Source organism: Ursus arctos, unplaced genomic scaffold (genome assembly GCF_023065955.2).
Source record: "Ursus arctos isolate Adak ecotype North America unplaced genomic scaffold, UrsArc2.0 scaffold_20, whole genome shotgun sequence".
Classification (NCBI taxonomy): Eukaryota; Metazoa; Chordata; class Mammalia; order Carnivora; family Ursidae; genus Ursus; species Ursus arctos.
Window position 1 is genome coordinate 17,024,361 of NW_026622875.1, and position 18,440 is coordinate 17,042,800.

Consider the following 18,440-nt stretch of genomic DNA (forward strand, 5'->3'; position numbering starts at 1 on the left):
TGTTTTTAACCCTTTTGGGGAGAGGAGAGAGGTTTGGGGGAACCCTGCTTTTAATGTTAAGGGCAAAACAAATTTATTGATAGAAAACTGATTAGAAAGTAACTAAACATTCACTAAATCATAGTTTTAATACAGCTGTTGGATATATTTAAAAAACTGTGTTTTAAAACTGTTCAAAACATGGTGTTTTTCATTTAAACCATGAAATAGTTCAATACATGAATTAATTGAATATAATGCTGGTGAGGTACTCTCCCTATAATTGGGATGATTTTTACCTAACTGACAGCTTAGGTAAAGGTCCTCATTTGAAGATAGTTTGTGGTTAATATAGGGTGTTGTTTCCTCATCATGAAACAGAAAAGGGTGAAATAGTCTTTACTGAATATTGATTTCTGATCTTGGTAAGTTAGCATGATGTTCAATCGAATTTGGCCATTTGTTTTTCTATTTAATATTTAAATAATGCTATATAGTTACTTGGCATCCCATGTCCATGAGGAAGAAAGAACATTTTTTTTAGGAAGACCAAAAACTAAAGTTCTTCTAAGATTGTGAATCTAATTTTCTCCCCAGTTATTTCTACTGGGAGCATCATATTACAGATACCAGACACATAACCATGCAAGAAAAAGATCAACAGAGACAACAGTTTGGGGTTATTTTATTTCCAAGAATAACACAATCTTTTCTCTGAGTGTGAGCGTGAATTCATGGTATTGATCTAATAATAGAAAACTTGGTTAAAAGGGGACTGTTGATGTTTCCAGATCCAGTGGCTAAGTTATTCATACTGTTTTTCCCCCAAAGAGTAGGATAACAAAACAAAATGCAAAGATATCAAAATAGGGAATAAAAATGGCTGTATGTCTGCTTTTAGCCCCAACTGTGTTTAATATAAAAATATATGTGTAAGGTGTTTGTGTGTGTGTGCGTGAGAGAGAGAGAGAGAGAGAGAGAGAGAGAGAAGAGGGTACTACATATATATTTTTAGATGACTCCTTTTAAGTTAGAGGAATTTGGAGCAATTGATCCTCTCTAAGGCACCAATATTTACCACATTACTTGAGTATTCAGTATCAGATGTGCTAAAACAATGAAGATAAGAAACAAACAAACAAAACTACACAGACCACTAAGAGAAGGCAAGGAAACACATGGCATAAGACATCTATGTCTTCCTCTCCACCTTCTTGGTGCCCAATCTTCCAAGTCTGTACCCAAAGTGTTTTTACCTCGGAATGGAAGTAAACAATAAAAGATATGGCATCAGCTAATGGTAACCTTGACCTTGACTTTCCACCTCTGGGCCTCTGACTTCAGTGTCTTGTACAAGAGGAAAAGTTAGAGGGTTCATATGCAGTCTTACAGCATCATATGGACAAGAATGAGGTGTCCCATGCTGTGACGGGGAAAGTCCTTTCACTGAACCTCACCCCTCATTCTGTCACTCAGGGTATCAAATGCAGGCATTTTTTTTTTTTTTGCATATTTGTTCATTTGTTTAAGATCCACTCATACAGGCAAGAGTTAGTCATTAATGATCATACATTGATTAGGAAGACAAAGTTTAATGAATCTTGAAAACGGACTTCTATTTCCAGCCAGCTCTTACTGACAATACAAAATTATCTAAGTCATTTGATCAAAATAGTGCATTCTATCATAAACTTACTCAAGCTGACTTTACTTCAGCTTTTCCAAGATGAGATCATTATAAAAATAATCTAATGGAGAAAAAAAATTCCCCAAACAACACGTATTTGTAACTCATATTTCTCAAAAATAAACCAGTCTAGGAGTCAAGATAATAGCCTAATAAGGGTAATAAAACAGTATTTGTTTTGTCACTATGTATAAAATTTCAGAAGCTTCAGCTTTTCTCAGATTTCTCCAACAGACTTTAAGCCATCTTCATGGGGATAGCCAAAAGCAGTGCCTTCAGCTCACATGCAGAGAATATGGTTTCCTCTTACATATTCTTCTTGGATACCTCAGGAAGTCCTCCATTTCTCTTGTCTCCTAGTCCCCTGCTATGAGGATATGTCTTTCTTCTAATGCTCTGATGTTCCAGCCCTGCTAGAGTTCTTTTCTTTCCCTTCATTCTACACAGAAGCTGGAGTGGTTTGTTGTTTCAGCTAATGTGACTACAGAGATCAATAATTACCTAAATATGGAAAGCGCTACACTCTGCTATACAGACTACTAGGCTATGGTTGCTCTATTCTCTTCAGGTTTTACAGAGATTTTAAGAAACCAGTTCCACTTAATATATATCCATTATATTCCAGTCTCTGCCATATGTCTTGAAAGGAAGCAAGGAAACACATAACATCTGTATCCAAATTTTCCATCTTTTCTCAAAACTTACAGTATGTTTGTATGCACTAATTGTCTTATTGAAGAAGATACTTGTTCTTTCCAAGGAAGTTCATTAGTCCTTCATGCAAACAGACCCTGGTAGTCATTTAAACAGACTCACTAGACTCACTGAAATACATCTGAATCCTAGGGTGAATTCAACTTGACCTCTCAAGCTAAGATCCCATCACTATATATGGACATATATTAAAGTGATAAGATACTATTCAAGAACAGGCTATTTTCTTCATTATTTTAAATAAAATGGTAAATGGGCTTCAAATTGATTATTTTATTATTTTTGCCCCTGGTGTGCCATAATTTACCTTTGAAACCAACAGACATTTCTTTTTTTTTTTTTTTTTTAAGATTTTATTTATTTATTTGACACAGAGACAGCCAGTGAGAGAGACAGCCAGTGACAGAGAGACAAGCAGGGGGAGTGGGAGAGGAAGAAGCAGGCTCCCAGTAGAGGAGCCTGATGTGGGGCTCAATTCCAGAGTGCTGGGATCATGCCCTGAGCCGAAGGCAGACGCTTAACAACTGAGCCACCCAGGTGCCCTGACCAACAGAGGAACAAAGAGAGCACTGCTTCTTAATAATATTTTGAATGGCAGGATACCAGGGTAACTGATTGAGTTTCCTGGGAAGAATTAGTATTATTCCCAAAAGTAACCATGTTGGCCATTCTCAAGGCCTCTTGGGGAATTGAAGCACCAAATGCACAACTTTGATTTTGTACAATGATCTATTCAAAGAAGCACTTCTTTAAGAAATTAGCCTTTTGCTGTGATAGACTTTGGTCATGTTTTTCAGACTCAGTCACTCCTAATCCTGTGCACAACAAACAAATAATTGCATTTGCCCATACTGGTCATTCTCACATATTTTCAAAACTATTTTACATGGGTGATGCCTTGTCATTTTTACATATTCTGTAAAAACTACATATACAGAATGCTGATCTAGTAAGAAATTGCAACCTGAGCTTAAATGTGACATGGTTTTTAAAAAGGTGTTTATAAACCATAAAATGCTGGCATTCCTAAGTGATAGGACTAGGGCTATAAGAAATTTATAAAGCCCTCCCTTGATGCTCCCTGAATCCTGGTTTGGATTCAGTCTTCACTCTACACAGACACCTAAACCTCCCACCATCTGCCTATATATCTAAATGAGGGAAGTGGAGGAGGTTCCAGAAGTCCTGGTCATAAAACGTCCCAAGCAGGATATTTTTTTTGTATTCTTCTCCAAAATCTGTCTCCTTTAAGCTTATGGTAAAATGCAACTTGATTAAAATTTCCATATTGGAATGACTAATTTCGTAAATTTTCAAAACTTTTCCTCTGTAGGTCTTAGCTGCCATGCAAATAAAGGTTTTGACCAAGAATAAAAAAAGATAGAATTAAATATTTCTATAATATTTACTTAATCCGTTCCTCAGTGAATATTCATCAAATTTATTATAACAATGAGGCTATATCCAATCATTCAAAGAGTCTTCAAATATCAAATTTGTGTCATCCTTCTTATTCCTTGACTTTGAGCTCAAGGAGTTGGAGTTAGCAAATGGGGTCCCTTAGCCTTTTATATGGCTGGGACAAAATAAAGGAAAAGTGACAAAAAGATTTTTGAAGAGTTTAATATGTATCAACTGTAATAGGTTTCTATGTTGTCTTTTTTCCCCCTACTATCATAATTTGAACAAATTTCCTGACAGAAAGAATCTGACACAATACAGAGGATTCTGGAATTCCCCAAGTCGTCAAACACCAGGATAGAAATATCATCTTAAAGTTTTCCACAATGGAACCTGATTCATAAGACTAAAGATGTTAAAATATGGGTTATCTATAAGGAAAGAAAGAAAAAGGTCTCTATTGAAAAACGTCTAGAGTAGAGCAAAGAAGAAAAGAGACAGCCAGAAGGAAAATCTGTAAAAGATATCTCTGAGAAAGGTCACTTCAATTGATGTAGGTTTTTCTGTTATGAATTCCTTTTTATGTGCTTAGCTGTTAAATGTTAAAACTTCCATTTTAAAATGGACTTCAGTTTCACTATGGAATAGGGCTCTAACCCCTGCAAATGATGGTCAGTCTCTACATATGTATTTCATTTTAAGTCATGTGCTCTTTGCTCATACTTTCTATTTTTCTTATTTGGTGCACTGATATAAGGGCACTTATCTGTCTGAAATGTCATTGTGTGAATGTGTATTGATATCCTCTTGTGTAAGTGCCTCGGGGACATTCTTTTCTGATGGATGTCCCAGATGTCAGAGTTTACACCTGTTCCTAAGTGTAAAATGTATATATTAACCAACAAAAATAAAGTTTTATAAGTCTAAATTGATTTTAAGCTAAGAAGCTCATGTAAATGGATATAGCAAGGTGTAGAAATAGAAAACATCCCATATTTGCTTGAAAAACATATAATTTCCAGAAGAATGCAAATATGACATTTGAAAGAAAGGTCTGGATTAAATATCATATAATTAAGTGACTAAATAGGGTAGCTTAAGTGAATAGTTTCCTGGTTCCCACAGGTTATGATTTTTCTCCTTGCCCTCACATTAAATAACCAATAGACTGGGGGTGGAGAAAAAAGAGAAAATTAGAATTTTAATAAATTTTTATCCTTGAACATAGAGTTTAATAGCTTTATGGGTTCTTTAAAGGTTTTCATCATATGTTTATTTATTTATTTATTTATTTTGTGGGAGGGGGTCGGGTAGGGGGCAGAGGGAGAGAGAAACTCAAGCAGATTCTGCACTGAGCACAGAGACCAACGGGGGGCTCCATCCCATGACCCTGAGATCAGCCCTGAGTTGAAACAAAGAGTTCAAGTTCAACCAACTGCACCACACAGGCACAACGAGTTCTTTAAATTAAACGTAATCAACAATACAGTCAGTGGTGATATAAGGGTTGATAGAAGCCTAGATGATATTCTCCACTATTACTTATTAGTAATAGTCACTCAAACATCCATTCAACTAATATTTCAGTGCTTAATATGTATCATGCGGTATTCCTGAATATCACTTTAACATCTCTTTGTCTCTATTGCCTAATATGTAAAATGGACAATATTGTCTTCTAACTTAGTGAAGATAGGGGCTAAGCAAGATGATCTCTTGAACTTAAAGATTTTTAATGTTATTATTCTGGGTAAGATTTTCCATTTCTCATCCTCTCTCTCTCAGAAATTAAAAAGTATTAGAGACAATAGTAAGTAAGCAACCAGGATAACCCCGAGACACTGAAACATAAATTCTTTAGAAGTTAAGTATAGTATAGAAGGCCAGTGGCAGAGACTTAAAAAAGGGTCTGTGAAGACTAGCAAAAAAGGGAACACCAACGGTAGGAGAGCTTTCCGATTTTAACAATAATTTATCCAGGAATTCTTTGAATTTTAGTCCCATTTTGTTTTGTTTTTTTTTTAATTTCCTCCTTCATATGTAGGAGCAGAGAGCAAATCAAATTGAAGAATTGTTTTCAAAGAACTGAAAACTGGGAGCGCCTGGGTGGCTCAGTGGTTAAGCGTCTGCCTTCGGCTCAGGGTGTGATCCCAGGGTTCTGGGATCAAGCCCCGCATTGGGCTCCCTGCTCCACTGGGAGCCTGCTTCTTCCTCTCCCACTCCCCCTGCTTGTGTTCCCTCTCTTGCTGGCTGTCTCTCTGTCTCTCAAATAATAAAACCAAAAAAAAAAAAACCAAAAAACCTGAAAACTGTTCTAAAGTATCATCTTAGTAAATTAACTAAAATGATTGCAAAATACTAAATGTTGATGATATGACAGATAATCTACTTCCATAATAAAATTAGACTACATGAGGAAGCCCACCTTTGGAAAGGTGGGATCTTTCCAGGAAAGGCTTTTGATCATTGTCATATTAAGATATGGTAATTTTTAATAGAGATCTTTTTAAAAAGTCCAAGGACACTTTGAAACTTCACAATTAAAGTATTTTTAATATATTCCTTTTATTTTTATTCTAAAGATGTATAATATTCAGGTTTTCCTGTAAATAGCTGCACTCCAGGTTTATTATTTGAAAAAGTTTGAGATGATTACACTACCGTTATTATGTTTTTAAAATTCCTTGCCAGAGGAAAATAAGTACTTGATTCATAATCAAATAAACTATACCAGAATTTAATTTGAATTGGGAACAGGAGCATTTAAAAGAATGAAAGGCCTATATTAGTTGATTTCCTGAATGGCATGGCCATCCTAGAAATTCAAAATGGAAGGTTAACTATTATTTGATTATCTATGGTTGTATGGAAATTTCACTACTGCTGATTTTGAGGGCTCTGAATATATCAGTCTGTGAACACACACACACACACACACACACACACACACACGTTTCTGTATATTAGCCCTTTGTTAGAAGGGCAGCATGAATTTTTACAAATTATATATTGATTATTGTTTAAAACTTCTTTCTTGCTAGGCTGCCCCCTTTCCTGATTTTTTGGCTAAAGAGGGCAGACTTTCGTAAGGACTTTTTAATGTCTACAACCCTTGGCATTCTGGGCTGCCAGGTTTAGCTAGGATATATGAGGCAAAAAGAAAACTCAAGGAACTCACGATGTTATCTTTCCTTGGGTCCCCAAGTCATAGTTGGTCTGCCTTCTACTCTAAACTTTCAGAATCTTCTGAAGGCTATTTTACATATAATTCCAGGGTTATTAGTTGTACTTAGTGGGAGAAATGAGGTATGTCTATTCCACCTTTCCAGAAGTGAAGTCCCAAAAGATTTTAAAAAGTTAATACTGTACTGACCTTTAAGAGATAGTTTCTATTAAGTATTAGTAATAGGTAACAATTTTTTTACACAACACAGGATAATATAGCTAATTGTGCTTTTTAGTTCTATCTGAAAGAATCATTTAAATTCATGATGATGATCATAGAATCTTTGAGTTAAAAATACCCTGAATGATCATATAATCCTTCAAATCTCACACCTGATAGCAGCACTATGATTAGAAACCAAATACTTAATACCTAGAAAGTTAGTGATTTTCTTAGCCGTACAGCAGCAAACCTCATAAAATTTAGTAAATGTTCAGTTCTTAAAGTTATTGAAAGATGCTCTGAGTTTGATTCCTAATTAAATTTTCAAAGTTCTGCCTCCTCATTGCAACTCTTCCATTACTTTTTTTTTTAAATCACAGATATGAAAATAAATATGTCTTTACTTGTCTTGGGCTCATTTGTATTAAAAACATGCTTACAATGTTCTTTACGAAACTTGTAGAATATATCATACCAGATATATGACTTAACAGCATAGCTAAAGATATATACAATTAGCCCTACAACTTATCATCTTTACCAGTTATATTTATAAACACTATCTCCTATTTCTCTACATCACAAATCGAAATAGTTCAAAAGACACATCACTGGTACCATTTTCCCACTTACCCCCAACAACAGCCCATGCTCTACATAAATTTATATATATATATATATATAATTTATATATATATATATAATTTATATTTATATATATATAATTTATATATATATAAATTTATATATATATATATAAATATATATCTCAGATCCTTTTACAAAAGACACATCACTGGTACCATTTTCCCACTTACCCCCAACAACAGCCTATGCTCTACATAAATTTATATATATATATATATATATATATATTAATATATATAAATATATATCTATAAATATATATAAATATATATATAAATATAATTTATATATATATATATATCTCAGATCCTTTTACATCATTTCTGCTCAAGATTCCCTGGTAATTTAAATTCATACATAACATAAAACATGCCTTTAAACCTTACCTGATCTGGATCTTGCCTCCTCCTTTGGCTTCACTTCTTTCCCCATCATCAATGCTCCCAGCTCCCCAGCCTTGCCACCCATGGTCACCATGTTTCATCCATACTCGTATGCTCTCTGTCCTTGAACACATCTAGCTTGTTTCTATTTCATGGCTTTTACACAAACCATTACCTTTCATTCATGTACCAGACAATGTCATTTCTCTGATCTCATCTTTCTATTTTTATCCTAGTTCTTCGAATTATCTGAAATGACCTTATGCATTTGTTTGCCTGTTTTTATTTTGTTGCCCTGACTAAAGTACAAGCTCCATGAAAGCAAAGAACGTGCCCATTGTAGTCACTGTAACTGCCATGCCAGATATTTCATATACGCTTCCCATGCCAGGTACTAATATTAGAGTTAATATAAAATGTAGTTAAATTAATTTATTGAATGAATAATTTAACTTCTTTGTTGATTGAAAACTATCATGCTGAATATTTGTTACTCCATTATCTTGCAATATGGTAAGCTGCTTTAGGAGCTATTGGGAATCTCGGAAATTTATGTCTCCAGATTTCTGTACATTTTTTTTTTAAAGATTTTATTTATTTATTCGACTGAGATAGAGACAGCCAGCGAGAGAGGGAACACAAGCAGGGGGAGTGGGAGAGGAAGAAGCAGGCTCATAGCAGAGGAGCCTGATGTGGGGCTCGATCCCATAATGCCGGGACCACGCTCTGAGCCGAAGGCAGACGCTTAACCGCTGTGCCACCCAGGCGCCCCTAGATTTCTGTACATTTTGAGTGCTAATGTGTTTGGTTTTCTTAGGTTCATTGACTTATCTTTCTGTTGACAGTAAACCTTCTTTAAGTAACCAATACTCCCACCCTACCTTATCTGCTATTGTTTTGAAATCAAGAAAAGGCAACTTGGTATGCATTGTATGTAAAGTAATGGTGAGAAAGTTTTGAATGAAGCTAGGCCACTTTTGTGTAAGAAGAGCATATAAACTTTCCTTATCATATTTTGGGGCATCTGTTGGTTATAGCACTGAAAAGCATTTTAAAAAATTGAATTTTTCTGGGGTGCCTGGGTGGCTCAATCGTTCGGCGTCTGCCTTTGGCTCAGGGTGTGATCCCGGGGTCCTGGGATCGAGCCCCGCATCAGGCTCCATGTTCTGCTGGGAGCCTGCTTCTTCCTCTCCCACTCCCCCTGCTTGTGTTCCCTTCTCTCGCTGGCTGTCTCTCTCTCTCTCTCTGTCAAATAAATAAAATTAAAAAGATATTGAATTTTTCTGTATGTACACAAAAAGACCCAACTTACAACTGTCTGCTTGATAAAATTTTACCAAGTAAACATAGCCCTGTGCCTTCCTTCCAAATCAATACATGTAAATATAATCTACAATTTGGAAGCCTCCTCCTTCTTCTTTCCAGTCATTGGTTTGGTTTCAAAGATTAGAAAGTTATTTTGATTTCTATCACCAGCAATTAGTTTTTATTTAGAATTTTATAAAAATAGAATCATAAATAGGTATTCTTTTTTTTTTTTTTTTTGGTAGTTGGCTTCTTTGGCTCAACAGAACCTTCGTAAGATTTATCCATATTGTTGCATGTAATAGTGGTTCATTCTCATTGTTGTATAGTATTTCACGGAATATATATACCACAGTGTATTTATCCTTTTGATTGTTGACAGACATTTGGGTTCTTTCTAGTTATTGGTTGTTACAAATATTGCTACTATGAAGATCCTGGTTTTTTGCTCATAGATCTGATACCATAATTTATATAGGATTGTAATTGTATAAATTTAGCTATAATAGATCTAGCAAAAGTAGGCTTCCAAAGTGTGTAAGAGTATTAGTTGCTCCACATCATTGTCAACTCTTGAAATTATCAGTCTTCTTAATTTGCCATTATGGTACTTGTGAAATTGCATCACACTGTCATATTAATGGGCCTATCCCTGATGAAGTCAAACCTCTTTTTTATATGTTTATTGGCAATTCTGATTTTCTAATAAAGTTCCTGTTCAAGTATTTTGCTTATATTTCTATTTGTCTTTGTAGTATCCATGGGTAGGAGGTGTGTGTGTGTTTCTGTGTGTGTGTGCGTGTGTGTGTGTGTGTGTGTGCGTGTGTGTGTGCTATCCTGGAGATGTCTTTTGTCAGATAATGCATTGCAAATATATTCTGCCATTCTGTGGTGCTTTTAACATTCTTAATGGTGAATCCTGATGGGCAGAAATTTTAGTTTCTATTAAAAATAGCTTTATTGGGGCGCCTGGGTGGCACAGCGGTTAAGCGTCTGCCTTCGGCTCAGGGCGTGATCCCGGCGTTATGGGATCGAGCCCCACATCAGGCTCCTCTGCCATGAGCCTGCTTCTTTCTCTCCCACTCCCCCTGCTTGTGTTCCCTCTCTCGCTGGCTGTCTCTATCTCTGTCGAATAAATAAATAAAATCTTTAAAAAAAATAAGTGTCCACATATTTTAAAAATGTAAACTAATGAAATATTTATCTCTTGACAAAGTTGAAATTGAAAGAATTGCCTTTATATAGTCTACCAGTCATCGGATTCCCATCATGATATCCATCTGTTGTTTTTCCTTTATTGTTACAAGTGAAACAATACATTTTACAAGTAGCATAATCAAGAAATGGGGAATTAGATGTAGTTATAAGATCCTCAGGAGTTCAGGATTCATGGCAGGTGGTGTGAAAAGGAATCAAGGCAATTTCACTTAAATCTAGATGTACAGGGCACCTGGGCTGATATCCGGGTTATAGGAATAAACATGTTTTGTAGATTCTTTTGAACACCATACTTCATCAGTATGTGTTTTTACCAAATACTGACATTTTTTAGAAGTGTGCTTCCAGAATGATGCATTAGTAAGTTAAAGCAATACAAGGAGTTCCCTAACAGTATCCTGACACATTCATCTCAGAAATACTCTGATGCTACCTAACATCCTCTGTCTTCCTTTAAGTTCTATTAATTTCAAGATACTTACCCTTATTTGATATCATAGCAATACAAAGAGAATCTCAATTTCCCAAATCATATTAGTGCCTTTGCCAGAAAACTACTTGCACTATAAAAAAGAAAAACCCAAGGTTGGCTATTACGTGTAGCTAGTGAATGAGAGTGCTATCATTTCTGCTTCTCTATTTTCAATACTCTATTGTTATCAATTATCTATCAAAAGCTATCAAAGAGAGGGGCGCCTGGGTGGCACAGCGGTTAAGCGTCTGCCTTCAGCTCAGGGTGTGATCCCGGCGTTATGGGAGCAAGCCCCACATCAGGCTCTTCTGCTATGAGCCTGCTTCTTTCTCTCCCACTCCCCCTGCTTGTGTTCCCTCTCTCGCTGGCTGTCTCTCTCTCTCTGTTGAATAAATAAATAAAATCTTTAAAAAGAAAAAAGCTATCAAAGAGATGTTTAGTGAAATGTGTGAAGCCTTGGAATATATTTAAAGATAAATGCTGAATTATATATAAAGTAATCTACTTGCATAAAAGAATGATATTGTAGATTACATTTTCAACTATGCCACACACTTACCATCAACAGAAAACAACAGAGATAGCCATGGCATTAAACCAGCCCATGCCAATTTTGTTATTTCATATGCTGCTCTCAAAGCAATAGCTCTGGAAGAAATCCAAATGGAAACTCAATTCAATAGCACTCTGTATTCCAAAGGGTTTATGATGGGACGAAAAGTATAACAAATGTGACTTGAGGGCACAATGTTCTAAGAAGAAAAAATGGCATATCTCGCATAAAGGATGAGCTGATTATAACTAGTGGGGGGCAAATTATAATATGTGCATGGATATTCTGATAAATAAGAACACAACAACATTATAGCTACATGAAATAATATACTCTACATACTCAAAATCCAAAGTTTCACTATCTGACTTAATTTTAGCTCAGAGTTTTCTGTTTCTTTGTGTTTTTTTTTCACTTTTCATATTAAATTTTATTACTACTAGTATAGCAACCTGTTGCTTTGTTCTCCTTTCCTTAGAGAACACCATTTATTATAAACTAAATGAAGCTATTTATTGTCAAATGATAAACATGTCAACAGTATCTATTTGTACATAGAAGTAGAAAAGTTTCTTAGGCAAAATGAGCATTTTTTTCCGAGGTAACAAAATACGTCATTCATCCAGGTACAAATGTTTTATTTACATTAGTGTGAACATGAGGCAAAAATGGAAAATTCTCACCTTTTTAATGATTTCCTTGGCGATGAGACCAGCATGAGGCTGGGAATTTTAGAGTAATTTTCCCATAAATTTGCTACGGATTTACTAGACAGACGTTGGTTAGAAATATTTGTGTGTGGGGGAGCCTGGGTAGCTCAGGCAGTTAAGCATCTGCCTCTTGATTTTGGCTCAGGTCATGTTCTCAGGGTCGTGAGATCCAGCGCTGCATTCGGCTCCTCACTGAATGGGGAACCCGCTTAAGATTCTCTCTCTTCCTCTCCCTCTGCCCCTTCCCTCCCACCTTCTGCTGACATGTGCATTCTCTCTCTCTAAATATATATCTATATATTTGTGTGTGTGCACACGTAGCATGTAAGCCATCTTCCCTTGAATCACTCTAGAATCTTGGCTCTAAGGATAAAAATTTGGTCCCAATATGAAATACGCAAACGGGAAGGAAGGAGTTCAGTTCCCTTCTTTCCCAATTACATTTAAATCTCACCATAAAACTGACCATATTTCTTTTTCTTAACAAAATACAAATGTTTAATGGGTTAAACTTGCTAAAGTACACCAGGAAACAGCTTATCTTTCCCTCTACTCCACAACCTTCCAACTTTCTTTCGGATCTCCCTTCCCTTGCCTTTTGATGGCAACCCAAGTCAATCCCATGAGTTCACAGTGTCTTTCAGATATTAGAGGTGTCTTAATTTCAGATATTAAAAACTTCAGTCCAACCTATATCAAAACATCAATTTCTCCTTCCATTCAACTACTACCCCCTATCTAGTCTAACACATGGCCAGGCAAGGAGCATCAAGGAAAAGGGCATGCATTCTCTCTTCTTTTATCCAGGTTGTGGAACCTAAAGCATTTGCAATTTGGGGAGGAGCACCCCCTTTACAAAAAATACTACAGATTAATAATACAAAATATGGTCCATGGCATCCCAAGGAGATCTGTGCAAATGAGGGGCTCTGAAGTTTGAGTTTCATTAGCTTCAAGGTAAAGCCACCCTTTCCTGCACCTTGAACTTCCTCTTTCTCCTCATCCTCTTCATTCTTCCAAGAACTAAAGCATAATGAAGAAGGCTTCCAGGAGATAAAAGGTCTTTTTAGTAGGTGGAATTATTGGCTATTCGTTCTTGGCTCACGCTGGCTGGTTCTTGCCCTCTGTCATGGCAGACATCCAAACACTTGTACTTTTACGAAGCATGTTACTAGATTCTTTAAGAACTGCTCCTCTCTACCCAGCCTATGGTGATCTCCACTATTATATGTTCTCTGGCAAAAAATGTGGCAATCCTGAGCTGACCTTCTGATTTCACTCTTAGCTAGTGCCTCTGGCAGTTTACATACTAGGTCCTCACTGTGGCAAGTATCCTTTTCTTTCTTTTTTTAATTGGTGGGGGGGGGCAGTACTTTCAACAACACTTCAGCCTAGCTTTCTTCTACAGTACGCGCTTGACTCAAAGCAATGTAAACCCCCTTGTTTGTCAAATTGCAGAATTTCAGCTTGCTTCTACTATGGCTTATTTATCCTTTACCTCATTCGTGTAGGGGGGGGTGCTTCAGGCACCCTCCCAGCTTCAAAACTTTCAATGCGAGAGTCAAGCTGCAGTTTCTTGGCTGCCAAAACTCTAGGGGGCAACAGGTCAAGCTCTCCTAAAATGTCAGTAGTCTCCACCCTGGCAGCAACACCCCGGGCTTCTGAGCTCGGGACCATGCAATCACGGAGTAAGAAGTTAATTTCTCCTCCTTGACCCCAACTTCTCCTACACTCTTCAAGGATTTTTAGAGCTTTCTAATTTAAGGGGTACCTACAAGGAGGAGAGGGAAACCCTGACAGTTACCTTTATTCTTACACATTCCTTCGTCTAAAGAAATCCTGTCCTCACTGATATACCCTTAGCCTTACTCTATATAGCTTTCAGGTGAGTGATGGTGGCTGGCTTAGTTTGGCTTTCTTTTCATCAGTCCCATTATGATCTCTGTAGTACCTCTCCTTGGACTGTGGCATTTGGATTAGCAACCAATAGCATAAGCAATGTGGCTTTAGCCAAGATTACAACAGGAAAAGGCCCCTCCTAAATGTTGCTGTACTTTTCCTTTCTGGCTGTGAAGTGACCGAGCCTTTATTAAGCCTAAATTAAATACTGGTTTTGTGACCTGGAAACAGAAAAGTGATTCAGCCAGAATTCTGTTCCTTTACGGTTTATGCAATGCCAGTGTAAAGGTTTGCAAAGAAATGCGAACATATTTGCCGGGAATGGCCAGCAATCCCTGGACCGATGAAAGATTACTCCAAACTTTGCTGTGAAAGAGAGAAGGCAAGGGGGTCACAGCTCAGAGGTGAAGACCATTTGCTCTTTTGCTCCCACTTTTATTGGTCCTTCAGGATAATCACAAACCCTTATCACTGTTTCTCAAGCACGTGATGTGTGACAAGGGGTCTTACTGAAACTGGGAGGATCTGTTTACTGGAAAGATACGATATGCTAATTTGCGTGTTCAACCAGTTCTGCTAAACTTAGCCTAAGGGACAATGACTACATCTCTTAGGTCACAGGGCGACTGTTTGGGCTAGAAAAGTTTCAGGAAGGCAACTTCCCAGGGGCATTCCGGCACAGTGGTCACGCAGGCCTCGGCATTCCAAAGGCCTTCGCCCTTCTCCGAAACTTTGCCTGCCCTCAGCGGCCTCCGTGTTACATTTTAGCGTGCCAGGTATTAGGGCTGATTTCATGCTCTACATTAACCCCAACACGTATTATTTAAGATGAGAGATGGGCTTTTAGAGATGTCTCAAAATTATCAGTGTTTAAGTTACATGGGGGCTCAGAACTCTTTCTCTTTTTTGCACCTGGCTTCCTGGTTGATCTTTATTAAATGAAGTTTTTATAATTTCAAATTTTCCTTTCCCTTTTATACTTCCTAAAAATCCTCCTCCTGGAATTCTCCTCCTTTTCATTCTACCTTATCTCTATTCATTCTTCAATAAAATCTCTCTAATACATCCACACAGAATGGAAGGACAGTCCTTGCGCAGAACTGCACTATGTTTTTATTTTTTCTGCTTATGAGACACAATCAGTTGGCTATATATTACTTATTTTTTTTAATTTTTTTTCTTCAGTCACTAGTTTTGAGCCACTACCCTAATCAGAACACATGTAGTAATTTGTCTTCCCAACTGCACTGTAATCTATGAGACTTTGCCTTACGTGCATAGAACTGTGCCTTGAAGGTGCTTATTAAATCTTATATTTTTATCGATTCACATATGAGAGAATTGATGAGCATCCAAGGAAAGAGAATTTCTATATCTACAGACTAAACAAAATAGCTGAATTTTCAGAATAGAATTAAGAGGCAACAACCTTTCCTCTTCTTCTCTGCCATCTGCTTGGCAGCCACAAAACAGTGACCATGGCCAGCCTGGTGTCCAGATTGACAGTGCCTGCTGGGAGCTCTATTGCCTGGAACATGGCATCCAGCCCGATGGTCAGATGCCAGGTGACAAGACCACTGGGGGAGGAGATGAGTCCTTCAACACCTTCTTCAGTGAGATGGGTGCTGGCCAGCATATGCCCAGGGCAGTATTTGTAGACCTGGAACCCATAGTCATTGATGAAGTTTACAATGGCACCTACTGATGACTTTTCCTGCTTCCTGCTTACTGAGCAGCTCATCATAGGCAAGGAAGATGCTGCCAATAACTATGCCCGAGGACACTACACCATTGGCAAGGAGATAACTGACCTTTCCATCACCTCTCTCTGTCGATTACGGAAAGAAGTCCAAGGTGAAGTCCTCCATTTATCCAGCGCCCCAGCTTTCCACAGCTGTAGCTGAGCCCTACAACTCCATCCTCCCTACTCACACCACCCTGGAGCACTCAAATTGTGCCCTCATGGTAGATAACGAGGCCATCTACGACATCCATCGTAGAAACCTTGATATTGAACGCCCAACTTACACTAACCGGAATAGGTTGGTCGGTCACATTGTGTCCTCGCTTCCCTAAGATTTGATGGAGCCCTGAATGTTGATCTGACAGAATTCCACACCAACCTGAAGCCCTATCCACTACCACCTACCCCACATCCACTTCCCTCTGGTCTTATATGCTCCTGTCATCTCCATGAACAGCTTTCTGTAGCAGAGGTCACCAATGTGTGCTTTGAGCCAGTCAACCAGATGGCGATATGTGCCCCTCGCCATGGTAAATACATGGCTTGCCGCCTGTGGTGCCATGGTGACATGGTTCCCAAAGATGTCAACACTACCATTGCCACCATCAGGACCAAGTGTACCATCCATTCTGTGGACTGGTGCCCCACTGGCTTCAAAGTTGGCACTGATTACCAGCCTCCCACTGTGGTACCTGGCGGAGACCTGGGCCAAAGTCCAGCGAGCTGCGTGTATGCTGAGCAGCACCACGGCCATCGCGGAGGCCGGGGCTCGCCTGGACCACAAGTTTGACCTGATATATGCCAAGCATGCCTTTGTTCACTAGTATGTGGGTGAGGGCATGGAGGAAGGAGAGTTTTCTGAGGCCTGTGAGGACATGGCTGCCCTTGAGAAGGATTATGAGGAGGTTGGTGTGGTTTCTGTTGAAGGAGAGGGTGAAGAAGGAGAGGAATACTAAAGTTAAAAATGTCACAAAGGTTTGGCTCCCTCTCTGATTTCTTCCCATTCAGTTTTCCCTCCCTTCCCCTGTGTTCCTCTGCGTTATTCCTTATACTCCACATATGAGTGAAACCGTATGATAACTGTCTTTCTCTGCTTGACTTATTTCACTTAGCATAACACCCTCCAGTTCCATCCATGTCAGTGCAAATGGTAGGTATTCATCCTTTCTGATGGCTGGGTAATATTCCATTTTATATATATATGTATACATATATATATATATATGTATACATATATATATATACATATATATATATATATATCTCAATCACATCTTCTTTATCACAACTAATGAATCATTGAACACTACACAAAAAACTAATGATGTACTATATGTTGGCTAACTGAACATAATTAAAAAAAAATTTTTTTAGGGGCACCTGGGTGGCACATCGGTTAAGCGTCTGCCTTCGGCTCAGGGCGTGATCCCGGTGTTATGGGATTGAGCCCCACATCAGGCTCCTCTGATGTGAGCCTGCTTCTTCCTCTCCCACTCCCCCTGCTTGTGTTCCCTCTCTCACTGGCTGTATCTATCTCTGTCCAATAATAAATAAAATCTTTAAAAAAAATTTTTTTAAATAAATAAATAAAAATAAAAGTGTCAAACTGCATCCAAAAAAAAAAAAAAAAAAAGGCACAAAGGTGTTGCTTTCACAGGGAAGTTTATTCTGTTTCAAACATTGAAAAGTTGTGCTCTGATCAGCTAATTTGTGTGTATACTTTCATATACAATTACTGACCTATGCTTTAAAATATGATGCTTTGTTACATCACCCAGTAACCCCATCCCTCAGCTGGAGGGGAGGTGGATGGGGACATGGGGTAATTGGGTGATTGGGTGATGTGTATTAAGGAGGGCATTTGATGTAATGAGCACTGGGTATTATATACAACTGACGAATCACTGAACTCTACTTCTGAAACTAATAATACAGAATATGTTAACTAAATTGAATTTAAATAAAGAAAAAAGAAAAACAGACCAAAAAACCCCCAAAAAACAAAACATGATGTTTTGTTATAGACTCAAGCTGACCATATCACTGATGAGTTTGAATAAAGTATTCCCTGTCTTAAAAGGAAAAAAAAAAAAATTATAGAATTAAAATAATTTACTTTTTTCTTTTAGGAAGCATATACATGGGGAAAAAAGATATCAGGAAAACAATTCATCAAAGAAGCTGTAACAACTTGCTAGGACATATTTTCTGTTATCAACTATGATCAATTGGGCAAGTGGCAGTCATGGGTCAAGGCAACAAGAGTTGGAGAGGATCTTTTTGCTTTTCTCCTTCCCCCTGCTCTCCTCCTCCTTCTTCATCTCATTTTGATTAGGTCA

The 18,440-nt window shown here is 37.7% G+C and overlaps 1 pseudogene; it reads left to right on the top strand.

Moving 5' to 3' along the window:
- Positions 1-15,613: 15,613 nt before the first annotated feature.
- Positions 15,614-17,057, top strand: LOC113253685 (tubulin alpha-1A chain-like; annotated as a pseudogene).
- The last annotated feature ends 1,383 nt before the right edge of the window (positions 17,058-18,440 follow it).